A 10,450-nucleotide genomic window follows, 5' to 3' on the forward strand; every position below is an offset into this window, starting at 1 on the left:
GCACCTTTGACAATTTTGTCATGTATAGCCTACTCCACCATCAAAGATGTCATGAAAAAACGTACGCCCCTAAACTACAACCCTAATGAATATTGATCAATTCCAATTACATGAACATTTACTTATACCCACTGATCTCACGAGGTATTAAAGGATCATTTCAAATTTGATTTAACTCTGTATCTCAATGACCAAGGGCCATTCCATAGCCTATTTTATCCACCTCTATACAGGGGCGGATCCAGCCTTCGCCAATAAGGGGGGCAGCGGATTTTTTTCAGCCATATTCCCCGATCGACCGCTCGAACATGATTTTGTTTCTTTCTTTGTAAGGGTAGTCCTAATCTTACCTTTATTCTTATAAATCAACATAAATATATAATATCATAATACGTTTTGAACTGATCGAAAAGTTAGGCCTACCTACTGCTTGCAATTAGCCATGAAGACGTTACATATTTCAACAATCAAATATTGCGAGCGCGAAGCGCGAGCTAAAAATTTTAGACATTTTTACATAAAGAATGGGAAATTTTATTCAATATTTGTAATCCTGAACAGTGAACTAAACAATAAAAAAAAACGAGATTTAGACAAAAAACGGGACATTCTATTCATGTTTTGTAAATCATGAAAAGGGTGAGTAATAGGGGATCTTCCTACATTAATAATGCGAGCACAAAGCGCGAGCAGACACACGTGCGTGTTTCAGATTTAATTATAGAATCTAGGCATTCTAAATATCTTTTATCATGAAAAATTAAAGCGAGCGCGAAGCGCCAGATTGAAATATTTTATATTTCGATCTAAAAAACATTAATGTTAAATTGATATCTTATTTATTAATGCATAATGAGGGTGCTGAATTAATGCGAGTGCAAATGCAGAAATTGTTGATGAACTGTCATGAAATGGAATTTTAAGTAGTTTGTTATGTAATCAATATTGACACATACACAACTCGCCAATCAAAATGCAAGCGTGCTGCGTTAGCTGCTCCGTTTTGACAATCAGGCCTGAAAAGGAATATTTTTAAAACTTTCTGGAATACACGAAAATGATAAGTTCCTGTCAAATCAAAATTTGCGAGCGAGCAGCGCGAGCAGAAAATGTTAATATTCTGATCATAAAACTGAAATTTTTACAGTTTACTTTATAAAAATCAATTTGTAAATCACACAAAATAATGAAAGTTCGATTTCCGAGATGAAATATGGTTCGTATATTAACTTCCAAGCTTGATATTTAAGCTCCATATTGATCAAGTTATGTAAATTAACTAACAGGCAATGCAAGTGCGAACGAAAATTCTACATAGTGACATATCAGATTCCATTTTATTTTCCAAGTCTTCCCCTCATTTTAATCTTTTTCATTCAATCGTCTTTCTCCTCTTCTTTTTTCTCCTCCCTCTTCCTTTTTTTATTTCTTTCCTTGTTTTTTTTTTCTTTTTTTTGGCTCCACAAAAATGATCAGCCCGAGTTTTTTCCCTTTAAACCTGATCGAAATCGATTTAATGAGTTATGACATTATACATTAACGGCAAAGATCGGTGATATTGCATGCAAGCATGCACATCATAGTGAAAATAATCCTTGTGGATTTTAAGATCTGGACAAAATATCAGATTATATTCCAACCAATAGCAACTTTATGAGGACATGGAAACAGCAGTGGGGGGGGGGGGGGCATGCTTGGTTCTCAAGCCATACTTCCAATAGTCGTGGTGTCGCTATTTTGATTCGAAATCATGTTTTGCTGGTAATTCACTCCTCGTTCGCCGATCCAAATGGAAGATTTTCGATTTATTCTGGAAGATTTTCGATTTATTCTGTAACCATATTGGTTTATCTCTTTTACTTGCAAATATTTACGGCCCCAATAACGATGATCCAGATTTTTTCTAGATGTTTTTGCTAAAATAGAGCAGTTTAATTATACTTCATTAATCTGTGCTGGTGATTTCAATGCAGTGTTGGGTCCTCTGGATTACCGAGGTGGTAGACAAAGACATGCTAATGAACAAGCTAGTGAAATTATTCAAATATTGATGGAAGAATACAATTTATGTGATATTTGGAGAAACTTTCATCCACATTTAAAACAATACACTAGGCATCAAATTAACCCAAAGGTTCTCTCCAGATTAGATTTTATTCTTGTTTCGGAAAATTTTGTTAACAATTGCTTGCAATCAAAAATAATTCCTGGGATCCAATCAGATCACTCTGTAGTTACCTTGAACTTTAAAGATGTTCATCCTCAGAAGGGACCCGGGTTTGGGAAACTCAACTGTAATTATTTGCATAATGATGCTGATTTTGTAAAAACAATGAAAGAGACAATTAATTATTTTAAAACAGATAATTGTAACAGTATGTGCAACCCACATATTATGTGGGATGCCCTCAAATGTACAATAACAGGTACTTGTATAGAGTATAGTTCCAGAAAAAAGAGAGAGAGGAAAGCTGCCAAAGATAAATTGTTCAAAGAAATAGACAATGTAAAAATGCAAATAAACAATGACCCAGATAATGTGATTCATATTGAGCTCCTAGAAAGTTTGCATAGTGATTTGGACAAGATATTAGAATATGAAACTCAAGGCTTAATTATTCGATCAAAATTGCGCTGGGTAGAAGAAGGAGAAAAAAGCTCCAAATATTTTTGCAATTTAGAGAAAAGACACGGTGAGAAAAAAATCCATTCATAGAATAAAAAATGTTGATGGTGAAATAATTTTAAATCCCCAATCCATATTAGATGAAATTAATGACTTTTATCAAAACTTGTATAGAAAACAAGATACACAAAATTTGTATACAGTACAGACACCTTCTTGGAGTCTTTTGAAACACCAAAGTTAAAAGATAATGACAAATCATTTTTGGAGCATCCTCTTACTAAAAAAGAATTATATGAGACAATCACCTCTATGAAGCATAACAAAACCCCAGGGTATGATGGTTTACCAGTAGTGTTTTACATTGTTTTTTTGGAAAGATATATCTGATCTGTTATTGGATTCATTCAATTTTTCTTTAGAAAATGGCCTTTTGTCTACATCACAAAGAAATGGTATCATTACTTTACTTCCCAAGAAAGACAAGGACCAGTTTTATTTGAAAAATTATAGGCCCATATCATTGTTAACTGTGGATTATAAGATTTTAGCAAAAACACTGGCAAACAGACTAAAGAAATGTCTCAATGATCTTGTTCACCCAGACCAGTCTGGCTTTTTAAAGGGTCGCAATATTGGGAATAATATAAGGTTGATTATGGATTTGATAGAATACACAGAACTTCATGGCATTCCAGGTGCCATTCTTTTATTAGACATTCAGAAAGCATTTGATAGTGTGGATCATGAATTTTTGTTGAAAGTTTAAAAAAAAAATAATTTTGGGGATAAGATCATTGGTTGGATCAAAACTCTATATTGTAACCGCAAGAGTTATGTTGCTAATAATGGATTTTTTACTAAAGCTGTTATGATGGAAAGAGGAATTTTCCAAGGGTGTCCCATCTCCCCCTATTTGTTTTTATTAGTTATTGAAACAATGGCTCTTAGTGTAAGACAAGATGTAAACATAAAAGGGATCCCTGTAGAAGGTCAAGAGGTAAAAATATCCTTATTAGCTGATGATTCTACCTGCTTTCTTGATGGTTCACTTGACTCTTTTAACAATCTTTTTGATTTGCTTAAGAAATTTGCAGCTTGTTCTGGTTGCAAACTTAATATATCTAAATCTGAGGCTGTTTGGGTGGGGGCTAAAAGGGGCTCACAAGTGAATCCCTATTCTGAAAACGGTCTTAATTGGAAAACCGATACATTCAAAACTCTTGGAGTTGTTTTTTCATTAGATACCAGGACAATGTTTGATCTTAATTATAAACCTAAACTGAAGTCTATAGAGGCAACCCTTAACTGTTGGCGTTGTAGAAACTTATCCTTAGTTGGTAAAGTTTGTGTCGTTAAAACATTATTATTGCCTCAGCTATTGTATCTTTTTTCTGTTCTATGTATACAAACTCCAACCAAGCTATTCAAGGAGTTAGAAAGGATTTTCTTTAAGTTTATTTGGAGTGGTGGGAGGGATAGGGTAAAAAGAAAATGTTTTTATGATTATTGTTCAGGTGGATTGAGGATGATTGACCCTTATGTTTTTGCTTTGTCTCAGAAAATGGCATGGGTGAAACTTCTTCTTGATAAAGAATATGTTAGTCTGTGCCATGGAAGACAATTTAATTGTCAGTACTAGAAAAATTTAATCAAAACAAAGATATTTTGTGGAAATCCCATGCTCCTGATTCCATTTTGAAAAGTCTTCGTTGTTCTCAACTGTCAGAGTGTATTAGAACATTTACAGGGAGGAAGCAGTGAAGAAGGAGTTTAATACAGTATTTTCACATATGGGGTCATGCCAATGTTTATGGTATAACAAACATATTAGATCCAAGACAAAACAGTATTTTTTAACCAAGAGTGGTTTGATTGCGGAATAAATTTTGTTAGCGATTTATTGAACCCCCACTCCCAGGAAGCAAGCTTTTTGAAGAACTAATTCTTGACTTTGACATTTCTCCAAGGGGAAGGAAAAACTTCAACTTTCTAATGAAAAATATTCAAAATTCTTGGTTACATATGTCAGATTGGGACAATGAAGAAGTTTTTTATAAAATAGTAAACAATCTATGTCAAGCAAAAAAGGTCCCAAAGTATGTTTACCCTATCTTGCTCGGGATTTTTATTCCAACAAAACGCACTGACTTCTGGGAAGAACTGTCTTTGTCCCCAAAAAGATTCATTTGAGAAATTTCAAATGTTCAATAGACTCGCGTATACGTTCTTTCTATTTTAAACTCTTTCATAAAGCTATCTCCTTAAACGACTTCTTACATAAAATTAAAAGGAAGGATTTTCCGAATTGTACATGCTGTCATTCCCTATCAGAAACCATTATCCATGTATTTATTGATTGTGACATTGTGAAAATCATTTGGAACGAAATAGTTCTTGAAATTTCTCGACATACCAAGAAGGTTTTTAATCCGTCCCCCTTCGAAAAGATTTTTGAAGTTAAAGATGACAAATTTATCACTTATATTTTCCTGATATTCAAATATTATATTTACTTATGTAAATTAAAAAATAATATTCCTTCATTTCAGGGTTTTAAAGTCTATTTGAAAACTTGTAAGGAAACAGAATATCGCATTGCCAAAAAGAAAGGTACTCTTGCACTTCACTTTAGGAAGTGGAAATATGTGTTCTGATGTACAGTGTAGGGGAAGGCGGGGTAAGTTGTGACAGTTTTTGCTTTTTGCATGTTAGAATTGATATGATTAATAATCTTGTCGAAATAAGTACCTTGCCGTGAAATTTAATTCTTCTGAAATATTTTCCACCTATATAGAACTTTCTATCCCCACACTGAAAGTCATCGTGACCTTTGAAAAAAACGATGTCAAATGGCTCAACTTGCCCCATATATGGGGTAAGTTTGTACCACCTTCTGGGGTAAGTTGAGCCACAAAAACTATGTACAAAATGTATGAGGGGAGAACCAGCATGTCAATTTTTTGTTTAAAGTCTTTTCACTTGCTAATTCTCTATAAATACTAACATCCTTTAAAAGGAAAGAGCAGTCATGTAAATTTGCTCCTTTCAGCCAGCATTTCAATCGATTTTTAAGGTTTGTTTGTTTTTTAAGATACATTACCATAGGAATTACCATGGCTCAACTTGCCCCATGCTGTTTGGCTCAACTTACCCCAGTTCGAACTTAGTGTGATAATTTTGTATCCACACATTTATTATGCATCCATCATATAAAAGACTATGACAAGAATGAAGATCCATACCTGGACTAATAATGTTGTTATCATGTCTTTATTATATTTCAAGACGTGTGTGTTTATAAAGCACTTATCTATTTCACACTCTTTTTTACTTTTTTGGCTGAAATTCATATTTTTCCCTCTAAAAAACTACTTTTTATTTCAAAGTTGAAAACAATGTGGTGGGGTTAGAGGTTATGCTATGGGTCATCAATACATGACACCACCACAATGTCTGACTCATTCATTATTGGCCTGGGGCTGGTGGCTCAACTTGCCCCTATGGTCAACTTACCCCGCCTTCCCCTATACCTGTGTAAGAAACTGCTTGTATATTAGATGTACTTGTTTACTAGCTGAGCTCCTTTTTTTCCATGTAATACTGCTTTGTCTGATTCATTATGATTACGTTATTTATTCATTTTATTATTTTTTTATTATTTTTGATTTCGATTGTATTTTCATATTTGTGTAATCATTTTATTGATCAATAAAAACTTAATGAAAAAAAAACTTTATGAGGACATTGTGATAATTATTGTGAAACATTACGTTGAATCATACTTTCAGAGAGAGGAAAGAGAGGATTGAATCATTCTGAGCATAATAGAGAAGGACAAAATCCATAATTAAAAACAAATCGTATACCTAAGAAAAAAAATATCACCGATCTTAATAAAAAATTGAATGAAAACGAGGATGAAAGCGAATGGGATAGAAAGAAAGAGACCACTGTAGAAGAGATGCAAAAGAGACGAGTATTACCTCGAGTTGAAATCATTCAATTCATCTTAGAAAAACATCACCTTCATGATGTAGTGCCCCTCAATTTTTTTTGTTTGGCTTATTACGCCATGGTAAAGTGTTATCATGTATTGTTATGCAGAAGAAAAACAAATCACTCAAATCAACTTGCTCATGTTTACAACAAATGTCCTTTTCCTTATAAACATGCAAAACCACTTCCGCAATAATGGCCCAGATATGCGTGTACTTCCTTCGAAACAAAATACAAGAATACCTCAAGGTCATGTACATGAACCACGACCGTACTTTGATCTCTATATTTTCGATGTGTTGTAGCATTCGGATGGTCCTTGTTTCGTAACCGAGAAAAATAATTGGATGGGGGCATAGGTGGACCCTCTAGTGGGGGCGAGGGCCCCGCCCCCTCCTAATGGCGTAGCAAAAAAGAAAAAGTGGAAAGAAAGAAAAAAGAGGGGAAGGGGGAGGGGAAAAAAGAGGAAGATAAGTGAATAAAATAAGGTGAGGGGAAGACTTAGAAAATTATAATGATACAAAATCTTTCATATCAATTTATAAAACTTTTGCTCGCGCTTCGCGTTCGCATTGCATGTTCGATGAGATACATATATCTTGCTCAATATATAGGCTGATATGGAGTTTAAAATATCAAGTTTTGAAGTCAATATACAAAACATATTTCAGCTCGGACATCGAGCTTTAGTTATTTTGTTTGATTTACAAATTGATTTTGAAATAGTGTTCGGTATATAAAATGTCTGTTTTATTGTCTGAGTAACCAAATTTTCAGCTGCGCGCTCGCATTATTCGTCAAGTACATAATTCTCTCTTCGTGTGTTCCATTAAGTTATCAAAATATCCCTTTTCGGGTTTGATTATCAAAACCTATCAACTAGCCCTGCGCGCACGCATTTTGAGTGGTGAGTAATGCATACCTTTATAGTAATTCTATAACAAACTATTTAAAAAATTCCCTTTTCATGACAGTTTATCCAAAATTTTGGCTCGTGATTTGCGCTCGCATTATTGTTAAAGATATATTAACCCATGAATCCTATTCATAATTGCAAAATTGCTGAAAACTTCAAGTTTTCATGCCTTAAATTAACATAAAATTATTTTGCGCTCTCATTAGGCTTATTAGAATAGATAAGATAATATTAACGTTTTCATGACTTCCTTACAATTAAATTGTCTCTTTTTAAAAAGGATTATGGACAAATTTTGTCTCGTAGGGAAAATATGGTTAAAAAACTTCGCACCCCCCCCCCCTATTGGCGAAATAATGTTTTGGGTTGGACGGGGCATTTTTATAATTAAAAATAGGCCTATAACGTATAGTGCATAGATTCATGACATATAAGACAAAATTAACAGTGGTTGGTTAAAATTGCTTAATCTCGAGAGCCCCCCCCACCCACCGACCACCCCTCCTTCACATACAGAGCTCCGCGCTGACGCACGCCTGTGATGATGCGCTTTGCGAAAATTCATAAAAATCCTGTTCGCGCCATGTTCTAACCAAGAAAGTTTGGCTCTTGCCAGCCCCTCCCCTGTTAAACCCATTTAATCCACACAGCTGCGTCGCTAGGCCTTTCTTGTGGGGGGGGGGGGAGATGCCCTGATTACCGACAAAATCGGTAGCCATTACCGACGTATGGCGACCATGTATCTTACAAGTCTGCATTCTCCTTATATAGTCACGATTTCTTTTGTCATACCCAGGATCAGTTCCAGTTTTCATCTATGGGGATCCACATTTCTGATTTTCTTTTTAAGGGGTTAGTCCTAACTAAATTTTCATTTTTAGAAGCAACATAAGGTGGCCTGAATATGAATTACCTAACGATCGCGAAGCGCGAGCTGAAAAAAAAATCGTTGCATGGTAACCATGCTATGAGTAGGGTTGATAGGGCCTATATCAATTACACAACTTAACTTAAATTTTAATTTGGCACTTTTTGAATAATAACAATTCATGCGAGCGCGAACTGATACTTTTAATTAACTGTTATAAAAAGGGCATGTTAATCTGTTTGCAGTGAATCATGAAAAGAATACATTTCTCACTCATCAAATAGAGCGAGCGCAAAGCGCGTGCTGAAATTCTTTAAGATATTGCACCTGAAAACTGGACTGGTTGAGCAAATTTTCGATAAAGAACAAACACAGTAAACAATCGCGAAGCACGAGCTGAAGATTTTCTTTTAAGATTTCGAACTAAAAACAGAACATTCGAAGCAATGTAACCATGAAGAATGTGGACGCAGAAGTAACGTTCGGGAACGCGAAATTTTTTTCCCTTTTTTTTTAACAACATGAAAATTTGACATTCTTAAAGGGATATTCCGGGCTGAAGATTTTTATATCTAATTAAAATAATGAAATTCACAGAGCAAAATGCTGAAAATTTCAACAAATTCAGATAACGAGGTTATTGAATTTCAAAGATTTGCATTATTCCGGTGAAACAGTTTTAGGCTTTTTTCATGAATATTCATTTATTGGGTGATTCCATACGTGTCGTACGGGACATTTAGAGAACATTTGACAGTTTTTGACAAGAAAAAAAAAAAATATTCCAGTAACTATAGGTGGTCATCAACTACTACCAGAGTGTAAGAAAAACCAAGACTTAACATGAATTGAATTCACATCCTGTATAATACAGATTAAAAATAGTAATGTGTCGTACGGACGCAGAAAAAGTGGCATTTTTAGAAACCTCAAGTTTGTACTCAAAAGTCTGTGAGTTGGGCAGATAAATTTCATAGAAACTGAACTCAAATTGACACTCAATTACCCAAGAACAAACACATTTATAAAAGAAAGCAAAATAAACATTCATGAATAAATAAAGGAAATTATAATTTTCGAGAACATTGTGGCGTACGGGACATTCAAAATGTGTCGTACGGGACATCTCTAAATTGAAGCCAAACTTTCTTACTTTATGTCACTTTGACTTCTTCAATCACATTATTTGGCTGATGGTAATGTCAAACTGAGACATTCATTAGGTTAGAAACCACTATTAGGTGAATATTTCTGTCAATATACCATAAACAAAATAATGTGTTGTACGGGACAATTGTGTGTCGTACGGGACACTTGTGTGTCGTACGGGACACTTGTGTGTCGTACGGGACACTTGTGTGGTGTACAGGCACTTGCGTGTTGTACTGGGCAGCCTGAATAAATAAACATGAACTTTTCATCAATCAGAAGGAGCATTGCCCCTATTCTTGCTTGTTTATGAAAAATCTTTTTATAGGTAGTCATTCAGGACAATACAATTAAGTAACCTCAATATATACAATTGGGAACAATCTGTTATGATTTTGTTCATGATGGGAAATGTACAAGTGTTCACAGCATTTTACGAGCTGAAAAACTTCAGGTTTTGTGTGAAGTTATATTTTAGGGAATTAATTGATGATTTCCAAACACTAAACAATGAATGAATGAAACTTTGTGTAAATTGTGGGGCTAAAATGTTATCATTTTTAATAAAATGTATATCTACATGATATATGTCACAACTGTCACTTTTTTCTGCTTTTTTTAGTCAATTTTTTTTCTAAAGAAATGCGGTTCTACTCTTTCATACCCATCTGCATTTCATGAAACCATATGGTTTGTCTTATTTTACAGATTTTTTTTTACAACTTGAAAAAAGTAAGGAGTTTCAATACTGTATTTAAAAAATAGTGATCATCAAGGGAAGTCCAAATAGATGATCATGATGATTGATATGTATTTTTTTTACATCTTATAATAATTCCACATTAGCATGCAAGAGGAAGTCATCTTCCAGGCTAGGTCGAAATGATTATAA

This window comes from Lytechinus variegatus, chromosome 1, assembly GCF_018143015.1.
Source record: "Lytechinus variegatus isolate NC3 chromosome 1, Lvar_3.0, whole genome shotgun sequence".
NCBI classification, from domain to species: domain Eukaryota; kingdom Metazoa; phylum Echinodermata; class Echinoidea; order Temnopleuroida; family Toxopneustidae; genus Lytechinus; species Lytechinus variegatus.